This window comes from Silene latifolia, chromosome 6, assembly GCF_048544455.1.
Source record: "Silene latifolia isolate original U9 population chromosome 6, ASM4854445v1, whole genome shotgun sequence".
Lineage (NCBI taxonomy): Eukaryota > Viridiplantae > Streptophyta > Magnoliopsida > Caryophyllales > Caryophyllaceae > Silene > Silene latifolia.
In genome coordinates this window covers 58,662,734-58,677,863 of record NC_133531.1, presented here as the reverse complement: position 1 = coordinate 58,677,863, position 15,130 = coordinate 58,662,734, and positions in this window count along the sequence as shown.

The window sequence follows — 15,130 nt, the reverse complement described above, 5'->3', positions numbered from 1 at the left end:
CCAATAAAACAATACTGAACGGGTTGAAAAAGAAGGTTGAAGATCTAAAGGGAAGATGGGCTGACGAACTACCCGGCGTCCTGTGGTCCCTTCGAACCACGGAGAAAGAAGCAACAGGGTACAGTCCATTCCACCTAGTCTATGGGTCGAGGCCGTCCCGCTAATTGAAGCGGCGGTGCCGACATTCAGAACGCAAACCTTTAACCCAGTCGAAAATGAGGAAGGCCTGAGAGCCTCCCTAGACCTGGTCGAAGAAAGTCGAGATACGGCACGGCTCAACTTGGCAGTTTATCAAAACCGAATGAGAAGAGCATACAACCGTAGGGTCCACAAAAGGGATTTAAGAGTATGAGATCTAGTCCTAAGAAAGTCGGCCGCAACCAACAAAGGAAACATCCATGGTAAGATGACGGCCAACTGGGAAGGACCCTACAAGGTGGTTGAAGAAATGAGGCCGGGGACATACCGGCTGACAGATATGGAGGGTGTTCCTCTAATGAGCCATTGGAACACAGACAACCTTAGGAAATATTTTGTATAGCGGCGGAGGTGTCCGAGACCGTTGTGGGCACCCCAACGCGTGATTATATCCTATGAAGAGTGATCCAAGTTTTCCATCGAAATGCTTGTCCCCTCCGTAGTCGTATCAAAGTAGACGCCACGGCCAAAGCCGGGCAGTCACTGAAGTAGACGCCATGGCCAAAGCCGGGCAGTCACTCAAAAGGCAGTTGATACTCGCAAAAGCGACCAACATGCTTAGTAGACGCCAGCCGGGCAGTCACTACAAATGCAGTTGATACTCGCGAAACCGACCAACATGCTTAAGAACGTATAAGTACAGTTGAGAACGCAAATCTGACTGCCTCGGCCAATCCGAGAGTGGCAGAGGAAGCGATCAATATGTCTATAGATACGAACGCTGTCGAGCCGTAACCTCGATTGCCTCGGCCAAAGCCGGGAGTGACGGGGAAACGATCGATACGCTAACATGTTCACAACAGCAGTTGGGAAGCGCAAATCTGACCGCCTCGGCTAAGACCGGGAGTGGAGGAGGAAGCGACCGACATGCCAACATGTTTAAAAACGTTTAAGTACAGTTGAGATACGCGATCTAACTGCCTCGGCCAAGCCGAAGGTAAAAACGAAAAAGCGCTCAATATGTTTAAAAACGTAAGAAGACAACTTAATGGAGGATGAGATCAAAAGCCTCGGCCAAGCCGAAGGCAAATAAACAAAATTTATTGAAAATGTTTACAAGTGAGGCAAAACAAAGTCGACGGACATCCCCATAGGGATAGCCTAAACACAACCTACCAAAGTTTAACAAAAAAAGAAGGTACAACAAAAGATTACAACATAAGACATGAAGCGCCAAAAGGATGGCAGGGAGGAAAGGCTCAATAGTTGGCCCCCGAACAGCTGAAGCTGTCCGAAGGGCCGGGTGAATCTGGTGACGACCGCCCGTCTCCCTATGCTTGTTCTGCTCGCCACCGGCAGCAGTAGCAGCATTACCAACGGTGGGCGGCCCAGAAGACGACTTGGCAGCTTCACCTGCCTTTGCCCTCTCAGCCTCCTCCCTAGCCTCCTTCACCTTAGCAGCATGGGCCGCCTTGGCCGCAGCTTCCTGAGCAGCCTTCGCCTCATCCGCAGCCTTCGCCTCCGCAGCAGCCGCCTTCTCATCAAGAAGCCTGTCAAAATCTTGCCACGGGAAGGTACCTTCAGGAAGGAGCTCTTTGATTGCATCCCTGGTAGCATCTTCAGCTTGGTCCCGGTACCGGGCACACATCTCAGGGATGATGACGGTTTTAAACATCTCAATATCCTTCTCCCTCTGAGCAAGGATAGCCTTCGTGCTCTTATGCTCCTTCGCCTCGGCCGAATGCAGAGACTTCCATTTTTCCCTCTGATCAACCATGGCCTTATAGCCGCCTTCAAATTTGGTTTTCTCCTCCCGCAGCTTAGCGGCATCAGCCAACGCAGCCTCAACCTTGGCTCTCTCGGCTAGGACCGCCTTCTCAGCTTCCTTCTTAAGCTTTCGCTCAGCGAGGAAGTCCTGCATGGTGGCGAGGAAGTCCCTCTTCGTCCTCTCGGCCTCCTTCTTAGCAGCGGCAAGCTCAAGCCTAAGCCGTTCGAGCGCAGGGGCAGATTGAGCCATAAGCTTTTCTTGCTCGATAAGCTTAGTGCCGGCTAGTTCAGCCCACCTCACCACCTTTTGGCCAACTTTACGCCCGTCCTCCCCCGAGCCGAACACAGGAAACCTTCTGGGATGAGGAGTCGGCGGTGACATTTTTATCGCCCGTCTGCACAGGCTGCTTCCCCAATTGTCGTTCAGTGAGAACGACAGCCGGCGACGGCTGATCTATAAAAAACCCAGACAAAGCATCCATGTCAACATTCATTGACATATCAGAAAGCCTGTCATCAGGAATGCCTAAAGAACCTGCTAAATCCGAGCCATGGGTTAGATCCGTACCAGTCTTAGCCTTCTTGGACGAGGGGCCTACTGCCCCTTTTCTTTCCCTACCTCGAATAACAGCAAAGCGGCAGTGTTGCCTCTTTTCTCTTATTTGAAAGAGGAGGACCCTCCACAACGGTGACGTCCTCTTCAACATCGACGACCACCTGCTCCTTTTGGACTACAAGGATTGAAGACCGAGTAGGAGTTGGCGCCGTAGCCGCCGAAGACATTGCTTTTGGTTTTCGGCGCGGCACATTACCGCCAATCTCTGCCTGAGTCGCCCCCACATCCATTGCCTTCAACGCCTGCTCCATAAGCTCGTGCGGGGCCGGTCTCCGATCACGTGGCGCGGCCTTAGGGTGCAGCTCAACAACTCTCCCGTCCTGGTCAAGTCCCAACTTGTTTAGGATGGAGACAGACAGATCCCGGCCAAATCGATCTGCAAGAAACAAAGTCAACAGTTAAGCAAAAGAAGTAAACCGAGGCTAAAATACAGAAGCATAAAAGCAAAGGTGGGCCTCATACCGACCCCACTCACCCTGGCCGAGGGCCGGTATGAGGCCGACGTGGCAAAGCGGCTCGTCTTGAAGGACGATCTGCGTCGGAGGCATCCATCCCTTCGGCGTGCCATCCCTCTCAGCCGCGAACATGCTCATGGCCCGCACTTCGTCATCCTTAAGATAGACCTTCTTGGCGTCCATCTTAATCTTATTACGGGAGACATATATATCATGCTCCCCCTGACTCTCACACCGCAAATTGACGCGGCTCTGGAAGGATCGGGGCAGTGGATAGTCCTCCGGAACCTCGACGTATACGCACCGCCCCTTCCAGTCTTTGCAAGATGTCAGCTTGGAAACGGTAACATAACCCGGCTCGGTCTGCACGCTGTACCACCCCGTGCCGCCTAGGGTAGTCTGCCGAAGATGGTGGAGCCGGCGAAAAAGGTTCACCGTTGGGGCCTCCCCTTTAAAGAGACAAAGCCATATGAAGCCAATAATCGTCCTGATGGCCAACGGATGCAGTTGTGCCACGGCGACGTTCATGGCTTTAATTATGGCCGCGACGTGTTCATTAAGAGGAAATCGGAGCCCATACTCCAGATGTCTGATGTACACGCCCGATCAGCCTTCGGAGGGCAACAGATCGCTGATCACCCTCAGGGACAATAATTCTATACCCCCTGCCGAAGGAGTAATGGTCTTCAAAAAGTTCAGGCCCGGAGACAGAGGCGAACTTGTTTGTCCAAACGCGATCAGGATTGATCGAGCAGGCTTCGCCGTGCCACAAGTACTGCGGCCTCTCCGAATCAGATTGGGTCGCCTCATCATCGTCATCATCAAAACCCTCCAAAAATTTCTCATCAATTTCAGGAGAAGGCGACTTGGGACCCCCGAACCCTATCGGGGTGACAACCAGTGGCTCCTGTTCATCAGGATGCGACGGTTCGCCCCCCGGTGTTGAGGTACTAGGCAGAGCATCAGCAGAAGACATGGTGACAACAAATACTTAACAAATAAAAGTTGGAAAAAATTTGTTTGTTTACCTTGGAAGAAAGTGTTACGCCGAGTAACGCTTCGAAAATTAGAGAGAGAAAGAAACTCTTCGAAAAACTAGAGAGAGGAAATTTTTTGAGAAAATGAAATTTGTACGACAAAATGAGGGGCACACTGCTCTATTTATAGAGCAAAGCCCATTCAGTGGACCAATCAGAGCAAAGCCCATGAAGCGTCCACCAATCAAAACCAGGCCACGTGTCACGCATGCAGCCACGTAATGTCAATCGACATACAGTGCCAATCTTCTTCGACACGCTTCTTGGTATCTACTTGCCAACGGCCAGCTGATCAACCAAGCTTGGCAGCACCGGTCGGGGGCAATCAAAAGCACACGGCACTCTCAACCTTGGTCTCGGCCAGCGCCATTTTCTTTTCCACATTTGATGTCCATTACACAACAATGTGGAGGGGGGATATGGTACGGCCTGAACAGAACCAAGCCGAGGAAGAAGTTCGACATGCGCAGAATACGCTCAACACTCATCGAAGGTCCATACCACGGCATAGACTACGCTGGGGGCAAATTGATGGGGCATATTCTGCACCCGCTGACCGAGTCAACATATTGACCAAGGTCAAAGCCAAAAGACAACAAGTCAAAGAAAGACGGCCTAACCGACGCAGCCTGTCGGCCTGTCACTTGGGTCTCGGCTCGGCAACTAGCCGGCCGAGAAGCATATCCGCGTACTGACATCCAGTCCCCTCGGCATGGAGTCAACCAGGCCTGCCGGCCTGCCATGGGTCCCTCGGCCGAGGGTAAGACAGTCTTTCCACCTTCTACGACCACTTGGCCACTTGGCCACTACGTGACAAAAGGTGAAAGTCTATAAATACTCCACATCTCTCATTGAGAAACTCATCCCAAAACTACCTGAATAATCTGGTATAAACTCCCTTATCTCTCTACAATATACTTTGCCAAGTTAACACACAACTTATCTCTCTAAGTTTACTGACTTGAGCGTCGGAGTGAGTACGCTCGGTACCAAGCCGAGCCCTCAGTTTGTTCATCTTTACAGGAGAGAGTGCAAGGAAGAGACGAGCAACGACATCATTCAACAAGCTTAAGTGGTCACAATCATGCTCCGGAATTACACCCGGAACAATTAGAAATGTTGAAATGAAATTAAGAAATTGAAATTAATATATAAATGTTGAAATTCGGTAAATTGGAAATTATTTTCTAAAATAAATGAATTAAATGAGAAATGTAAATGAATTAAAATGAATTAAAACGAAAATTATTTCCTAAAATGAGAATGAAAATTATTTCCTAAAATGAAAATGTGCACGTGTGGTAAAATGGCGAAAATGTCGATGTCGCCTCGAAATTTGTGCCCGCGGAATTAGGAAACCTGAAACATGGTAATTCTCACGTATTTACCAAAATAATAACCCGTAGGAATAGGAAATTATTCGTCATGGAATTAGGAAATATCCAACGCGGAAAATCACAGAAGTGAAGCGGAGGAAGAGGCGCAGCATGAGCTGCGTCCCTTTAAAGAGGCGCAGCAGGTGCTGCGCCTGTTCCCAAGGTGTTCTGCTCCGGCAGATTTTTGGAAACAGAAATTAGTATAAATAGAAACGTTGATGGAGCTTTTATTCATATAATTCTTCCGTCTCTTCTTCTTCTTATTAAATAAAATTCTCAAAATAAACTCTTCATCATGAATACTTTGGAGATTCGCTTGAAGGAATGGACCAACGAATTTTCGAACATGGAAAAATATGATATGGGTGCCTATAACCTCAGATCATTGTTGAGTTTGAGGCTAATCAAGGTTGTTAAACCGTTCTTGGATGCTTGTCTTGATTATTGGGACCCGAATTACCACGTTTTTGCGTTCCCTGGAGGCGACATTTGCCCATTTCCTGAAGAAATTGCTGCGGTTGGTGGGTGGGATCCCGAACACTTGCCTGCCATTCCTTCTACTTTGCAAGGGTACAAGAGCAAATTTAGAGACTTGCTTGGGTTGACCAGACTTGAGGTGGACCGCCTAGTTACCTCGAAAGGCATGAGAATGCTGGACTTCATAGACCGATTCATAAATAGGGCCGACCCCACCGTTTCTTATGTTGCTAGGCGGAGGGCATTTGGGTTTTGCCTTTTGCATGCGTATGTCTTCCAAGGGCATGTTGATGAAGACTTGAGAGGTGATCCCCGTCTTCTAGTCCTTGTTGAGCAAATGGAGCTGCGCAGGAGCCCAGCTTGTTTATGCTTAGGAGTGATCTTGTTGGGCTTGGATAATAGGAAATCCAACCGCGATTTACCGTATTTGGGAAGTCCCGTCATTCTGCAGGTAAAAGACATTTTTTTTTCGTTCTATTTTCGTTCTTTTTTTTCGTTTTTTTTTTCGTTTTTTTGTTTTTGATGTCTAATACCTGCTTTTGGTAGGTTTGGCTTATGGAACGGCTCCGATTGATCGAGCCCCCAGTTCATGTTTCTTCTTACCATGCCCGCTCGATTGCGATGAGGACGAGGTTGTACATGGTGGATTTCACTCGGGTCTGTGATTACTGGAAGAATAAACTGAAGAGTGAGGATAGTCCTTTGATTAGGTGGGTCGTACCGTGGTGGCACCTCAAGTTCGTCACTGGAGTGTCTTCTTTGGATCCCACTAGGTCCGTGCGCATTCCTGGCTTGGAATTCATGGTGTGTATCTTCCCGGAGAGACTGATGAGACAAATCGGAATGAAGCAAATGATCCCGAAGCTGGATACCGTTCCGCAGACTGCCCTGGCGCTTACTACTGATAGCCGGAGGGAATGGGCCATTAAATGGGCCCAAAGAAACATGTGGTTCTTGAATTTCTCCGCTAATGCGTTATGGGTGTCGGATTCTTATCTGCGGTGGAGGAGAACTACTACTCCTGAAGAACGCGAGAGATTGAGGAAGCGCGAGCCTGTGGATTACAAGGTGCGCGAGGTAGAGAAAGAGAAAGAGAATCATCTGACATAAGGAGAAGAAGAAGCCGGGCTTCGAGTTATTCATCCTTCGAAGAAACCGAAGATCTCGCCTGTCGTGGAAATGGTGATTGGTAAGAATGGAAAAGCTAGGCCTCGAGAAAGACCGTTGGTGATTAGGTCGGAAATTGCGCAAGAGCGTCCGGCTCGAGGCCGTGACAAGAAGTATGAGAAGAATGACAAGGGCAAAGGGAAGATGGAGGAATAGCCCAAGTCTTTATTTATTATTTATTATTATTATTATTATTGTTGTAATAAGAAGGTGGGGTTTTTAGAATCCTAGCCTCTTCTATTTTTATTATGTAGCGTACTATTATTATTAGAAAATGAATGAAATAAAAAAAGGTTAAATGGTTATGAAACCGTTGTGATTTTCTATTTATTATTCTTGTCGAATTCCAAATGCAATGCAAATGTCCTTCTATTTACATTTTAAAATAAATGGGTTGTATCCTGTGAAGGATTGCCTACGTATTCATTTAAAAAAAACGAAATCAAACCCTTGCGCGTAGTTCGAGTAAATGTAAAAGAATAATTGTTCTAAGCAAGAGCTTGTAATGAACTTAGAAAATAGGCATGAGCTTTTGCTTACTCTGAAGGTGCAGATTAGTTTATTTGATGATGTGAGGATGACAAATTTGTCAAAATGCAAGAGCACAGTGACATTAGCTTATTTCATCTTGGCCAGGGGCCGGTTTATTTAGTGCCACAAGAGCGACACGTGGGGTTACGCGAGGCGCGTTTTTTGTTTCTATTCTAGGCATAGTACCGTTTTAGTTGGTCAAGGTTCGTCGGGTTGGAAAATTCATTCCCGTCTAGGTCTGTGATTCTAACCGCACCCCCTGGAAGTATGGATTTGACTAGAAAAGGTCCGGTCGAATTAGGTTTGAATTTTCCCCGTGGATCGACAGGTAAAAGAGCTCTAACCGATTTGAGCACTAAGTCTCCTTCTTTAATGTTTCTTGGCCTAACCCTTTTGTTGAAAGCTCGTTTGATACGGGCTTGGTATGTTTGGACATTATGCAAGGCGCGTAGCCTACGTTCATCTAAGAGGATGAGTTCTTCATATCTATCCCTTTTCCAATCGGCTTCTGGGATTTGACTTTCGAGTAGAATACGCAAGGATGGTATCTCTAGCTCGACTGGTTGTACAGCTTCCATGCCGTAGGTCAAATAGAAAGGAGTAGCCCCAGTGGGCGTCCTAACGGATGTACGATACCCCCACAAAGCAAAGGGTATCTTGCTTGGCCAATCTCGATAGTTGTCAATCATTTTCTTGAGAATTGTGACAACGTTCTTATTTGTCGCCTCCACCGCGCCATTAGTCTGTGGTCTATAGGGCGAAGAGTGGTGATGTCTAATTTTGTATTTGGCTAGCAATTGCTCAGTCTCAGCTTGGAAATGTGATCCATTGTCGCTAATGATCTCATGTGGGCAACCGTATCGACAAATGATGTTGTTTTGTATGAACTTTGCCACATTTTTGGCCGTAAGACCAGTGTAGGAAGCCGCTTCCACCCATTTGGTGAAATAGTCGATTGCCACTAGGATGAAACAGTGACCTCCTGTTCCGGCTGGGGTTATCTTCCCGATTATGTCAATTCCCCAAGCAGAAAATGGCCAAGGAGAGGTCATCGTATAGAGCAATGAAGGAGGGACATGTTGTACATTCCCGAAGATTTGGCAATTGTGGCAATGTCTTACGTATTTGATGCAATCGGATTCCATTGTGGTCCAATAGTATCCCAAACGTGTGATTTTCTTTGCCATCATGGGCCCACTCATGTGAGGACCGCATTCTCCATCGTGGACTTCTTCCATCACCTTTCGTGCCTGCGAATGATCAAGGCAACGTAGGACTACACCAAGAGGTGTTCTTTTGTATAACTCTCCTTGCATGAGAACGTATTGGGAAGCTAGTAGGCGTATAGCACGTTGTCCCCTCTTATCCATATCGGGTGGATAGGTACCGTTGAGTTTGAAATTCAGGATTGCTTGGAACCAGGGTTCCTGCGCGATTTCCTCTTCGTCGGTGATTTGATGGACATAAGCCGGCTCTGACCGTCGTTCGATGCACAAAGGCATTGACACCATGTCATCTGGCATATTAATAAAAGATGCAAGTTTTGCAAGAGCATCTGCAAATTGATTTTCTTCCCGAGGTAGGTGTAGATAGGTTACGTGATCAAAGAATTGAGCGACTTGGTCTATTCTAGCCTGATAAGGTGCGAGGCTTTCGCTTCGGATTTTCCAAGATCCTGTAACTTGGTTGATGATTAGGGATGAATCCACATGCACGCGAAGATTTTTAATGCCTAAGCTTACTGCCGCTTGTAGTCCAATGAGACAAGTTTCGTATTCCGCGGCGTTATTTGTCACCTCGAAGTCGAGTTTGACAGAGATTGGTGTATGCTCGCCTTCAGGAGAAATGAGCAACACTCCTATTCCAAATCCTCTTAAGTTTGACGCTCCATCAAAGTAAAGGTCCCAGGAGTCTACATCAGTTTGGAGTATGTCCTCGTCCGGAAATGACCAAGTATCTATTGTTTGTGCATCGTTGATGGGATTTTCCGCGAAGAATTCGGCAACGGCGCGACCTTTTATTACTTTGAGAGGCACGTATTTGAGATCGAATTCTGAGAGCATCAAAGTCCATCTTGCTAGGCGTCCATTGAGGACGGGCTTCTCGAAGAGGTATTTGACTGGATCCATTTTGGAGTATATTTTGATGGAGTAGCTAAGCATGTAATGGCGTAGCTTCTTCGTTGCCCACACAAGAGCGAGGCATGTCTTTTCGAGTTGTGAATATTTGCACTCGTACTCCAGGAACTTCTTACTAAGGTAGTAGATAGCCCTTTCTTCGCTTCCTACAGTTTGTGCTAGCATGGCGCCCATGGTCGTTTTTGATTCCACCGTGAGATATAAACCAAGAGGTTGATCTTGTTGAGGTGGCATGAGCACTGGTGGTTTAGCCAATATCTCTTTGATTCGGTCAAATGCCTTCTGACAATCGTCGTCCCACATGGTGTGGTCTGTTTTCTTGAGCTTCTTGAAGATAGGCTCGCAAATCATGGTGAGTTTCGATATGAATCGACTTATATATTGCACTTTTCCCAGGAATCCTCTGACTTCTTTTTCCGTTTGAGGTTGTGGCATTTCGATCAGATCCTTGATTTTGGAAGGATCTATTTCTATACCTCTTTGACTAACGACGTATCCCAGGAGTTTGCCAGACGTTACCCCGAATGTGCATTTCTGAGGATTGAGCCTCATGTTGTACTTTCGTAGCCTTGCGAAGGTTCGCAATATGCCCCTCTCTATCCTTGGACTTGACAATCATGTCGTCTACGTATACCTCAACTTCTTTGTGCATCATGTCATGTAAGAGTGTAGTTGCGGTGCGTTGATATGTAGCTTCGGCGTTGATCAATCCAAATGGCATGACTGTATAACAATAGGTTCCCCATTGGGTGACAAAGGCGGTCTTATGCATATCTTCCATGGCCATTTTGATTTGATTATAACCCGCATACCCATCCATGAAGGATAGTAACGCGTGGTCTGCGGTATTGTCCACCAATATAACGATATGGGGTAGAGGAAAGTCATCCTTAGGACTTGCTTTGTTTAAGTCCCTAAAGTCAACACAAACACGGATTCTCCCATCCTTTTTGGGTACAGGTACTATGTTGGCTACCCAGTCAGAATACTCGGAAGCTTTGATGAACCCGGCTTTGAATTGTTTGTCAACTTCTTCCTTAATCTTGAGAGCCCATTCCGTTCTCATTCGTCGAAGCTTCTGTTTCACAGGTTTGAAACCTGGCTTAATCGGAATTCTATGTTCGGCGATATCCCTGTCGATCCTTGGCATGTCTTTGTAGGACCAAGCGAAAACGTCTTTGAATTTGTTTAGAAGGTCTATGAAATCAGCCCTTTCGGTAGAGCTCAAGGTAGTCCCTATCCTAAGTTCTTGGGGTTCTAGTTCGGTTCCTACATTGATGGGTTCGGTGCCTTCTATTACTGGTCCCCCTTCCCCTTCCTGTAGTATTTCTTTGGCTACGTAGGGAGGTATTTCGATTGAGTCTGGGTCTTGGTCATCCTCGGTATCATCGTAAACAGAATTGCACTCAAGATAACACAAAGAGTAAGCAGAACCTGATTTATTCATATTAAAATTTGAGTAAAGTTGAAACAAAGAAGCCAACTGATCCATGGTCAGTGGTGGCAAAGGGACAGTGGTTGGGGCATTTCCCGAACTACTGTGACTACTCGAGGCTAAGCTAGGAGAAACAGAGGGAATGGGGATGACGACAGGAGGAGACTTTCTAATGACTTCTCTAGACTCCGACTCTGACTCCGACTCCGACTCGAACTCATCGTCTTCTGGTTCTCCTTTGAACATTTCTCCTTCTCCAGTGGTGAGTTTGAAGAGTCTTCCTTGATTGTTGGTCCACTTGATTGATTTTCTCCATCCTTTCTGTTGACTTGCGTTGATTTCTGTGATTAACGCAGTAGGGTTGAAGTGGTCGTCTTGAAGCATCATGGTAATGATCTCATCCTGCACGGCTCTAACAAATCGATCTTCTCGGAACAACAAGCTAACAGCTTGCTCGTCTAAGCAAGGTGCTTGACGGGTTTTGACGGTAGGAACCGTTTCTGGAGGGATAAAGTAGCAATCGTGAAAGATCTCGATTCCGGCTAGCTTCCTCTCGAGATAATGCCAAGGCTCGGGAAATCCGTGAAAGAGTTCTAGACTTCCTTCTTGAACAAAGTACCCATTTAAGGTAGGGAGATAGGGTCGCATTTGGACTCCTACATGCTTACGGTTTTGGACTTGAGCAAGAATTTCGAGAACCTCTTTTTTAGTGGGTTTGTACCGTAGTCCAAGTGGTATCCTCTTTGAGTTGCCTTCCTTATATGGTGCGAAGGTGTTTCTTCGGGAAGGGTTCAAAGGCATTCCAGGGAAGTATCCCTGGGTTTTGAGCATGTGGTTGACCACCAAGTTGGAGTAGGGATCATAGTATAAGGGTGCCAACTCACTTTCTATGACACTTATGTTTTGGAAGCCCCCAAGTTCATATACTGGATCTGCAAGGACTTGATTGTTCGACTGTTTTTCGATTATTGCCTTGATGGGTGATGAAGTGATCGTCACTCTTTTGCCATTTAGTGGGATTTTGATCTTTTGATGAAGAGTGGATGTTACTGCTTTGGAAGCGTGAATCCAAGGCCTTCCCAGAAGTATGTTGAAGGAAGCTTCGATGTCCACTATTTGGAAGTTAACCTTTCGCTCAATTGGCCCTGTGGCTATGGCTAGGTTAACAAGTCCTACCACCTTTCGTCGTGTACCATCATATGCGCGCACACCTTGATTGGTAGGGGTCCAATCCGACTCTTTCATGCCTAGCTTGTATGCCGTTTTGAGGGGTATGACGTTGACCGCGGAGCCATCATCTACCAAGGTCATTGGCACGTTCTTCTTTAGACAAATTACAGTGATGTAAAGAGCTAAATTGTGACTAGCGCCAAAAGGTGGCAAATCTTCGTCTGAGAAAGTAATAGGATTACTTAGCTTTGGTGATTCTTGGAAGACCAAGTTGACTACATCTTCAGGTGTCGAGTTATGTGCCACATTTAGTTTGGCCAAGGCTTGCAGTAAAGCTTGGCGATGTGGGAATGAGCTTGCTATTAATTGCCAGACTGAAAGATCAGCCTTTGTCTTCTGTAATTGCTTGAGAAAATGGTCAGTGGAGTCCTCTTCATTATCATTTGGTGTGACAATGTTGGTTGGACCATTTTGAGTAGTGCTTTGATATGGACGACCCGAACGAGTTAGGTGGTCCACGTCTTGGTCTTCACCGTTTTGGACTATTTCTTTGACTAGGGAGTTCTCAATGAGGTACTCATCTTTATCATCGTCGGCCCAAACCCCATTGATTGTAGTTAGTTTCCTCATTCTCAAGATTTCATCCTCTAGTCGTATGATTTGGTCGACTAGTTTATCTACCACGGCGACTATTTCTTGCATAGTAGCGTCTTGAGAGAAGATTAGTGGCATATGCTCCTTGGGTGTTGCGTTGGGATCACGTAGAGTTATCACCACATTTTCTAATTCCCACACTTGCCTATCCACACTCCTTGCCCATGTGATGAAGTCGGAAATGGTAGGGGAGATGGAGTAGAACCCCTCACTCTCTATTGTGTGGATATTATCTTCGACTGGAGAAATGAGATGTGAACAATCTAAGGTAGATTCGTCACTTGTAATCACTCGAACTCCAAGAGGATTCTGAGTGTTTTTGGGTTTACCTCCCGGCGGTATTGGCAATCTACCATCTTCAATCATGTCTTGAAGCACATTTTTCAACTTGTAGCATTTTTCTGTGTCATGCCCCTTGCCCCTATGGTATTCACAGTACGAGTTCTCGTCCCAGAATTTAGATTTCCTTTCGGGTTTGGGAGTAGGTCCAATGGGTTGAAGTTTGCCTTGCTTCATTAACCTTTTTAGAGCGTTGGAGTAAGTGTCCCCAAGATTTGTGAATTTCCTTGGTGGGGTACTTTTCTTGGATGGCTCGAGAAGGTTAACTTCATCTGTCTTGCTAGTAGAGCCGTATGAACGACTTGTTGAACCTTGATATCCTCGACCTACCGTTTTGGACAAGAGTCCTTTACGGATGTCATCTTCAATCCTTGTCCCTAGTACGGTTAAGTCCTTGAAAGTTTTGATATTTTGGTATCTCAAATGATTGGCATAGATGGGTTTGAGATTGTCCACGAACTTCTCCACAAGGGTAGCCTCATCCGGGCGTTCAAATAGTTGGGTGCTAGTCTTCCTCCACCTACTTAAGAAGTCGGTGAATCCTTCTTTGTCATTTTGGGTAAGAACCTCTAGAGTGCGCATGTTAACTTGGATCTCGGCATTATCCGCATATTGTTTAGAAAACTCGATTGCGGCATCTTCCCAAGTAGCGACCTTCTTATGATCTAGAGAGTAGAACCATTGCTTCGGGATGGTGTCGAGAGATGAAGGAAAGATCCTTAAGAACATCTCGGGTTTGATGCCTTTGATAGACATGTAATCCTTGAAGGCACGGATGTGGTTCAAAGGGTTCTCGTGCCCCTTGAATTTAGGGATATCTGTCATATTGAAGTTGGTTGGCAATTTGGAATTGACGGCCTCATACTTGCGATTGTTCTCCCTATAGATGTCATCCCCCTTAAGGTACATCAATTGCTCCTCTAAGTATTGGAGTCTTTTCTCAGCTACAGTCATCCCCATGAGAGGATTTTCATCCCTGGATTCATTCTCGGAGTCACCTATTACTTCACTTTCATGAGGGGGCAACCTCCCCTCTACGGCATAGATCCGGCCCTCGATGGTCGCAAGGCGGTCATAGACCTGGTCTTGGGTAACCTGCATTTGGGCTAGCACGGCTAGGATTCGATCATTACCATCTTGAAGTTGGTGGAGGTTTGTTTCACTGGATCCAGGCATCTTGAAAACTGGATAAGAGATCGGCGACGAATCAAAACACGATCGACCATTCTAACACACTTACTAAAAGGAGAAACGTTTTGACTCGTGAAGTGGGTGTGTGCCACTTGTGTTGAGTGAGCTTTGAAGAAAGACAAGATTTTTGAAAATGTGTGTCCTAGTAAACTATAGTGTAGTTGTAGGAGTGGACTCGAAGTGAGACTTTGAAATGGGCTTGTGGCCCGAATTTTGACATGACAAATGGACAGAGTTTCGACTGGATTTTGCGCTAATCAAATGGCCTATTTCGAAATTTTGATTAAGAAAAGGGGTTTTGATTTTTGAAAAATCGTCATGGTTTTGTTTAGAAATGGTGATCACGTAAGGTACAAACATTCATACAAGCATTATAACGGGATGCTGAGTGCATTTAAAAAGGTTTTGGTTTAAAGGGTGGGTTGTCATACTGAACCATCAAACCCGAAGTCTGTGGAGAGGCTCATACCAAACAAGAGTAAGGCCGATTCCTAGTCCATTTCCTCAAGTAGTGAAGGCCCTTGATACAAACAAGAGTAAGCATCATGGTATAGATGACGTCAATCGCGATCCATCCTTAGGCCTAAATAAGAATTAGGACCGTTTAGACGGGACGATTGGTCGAATGGGTGGGGTTGG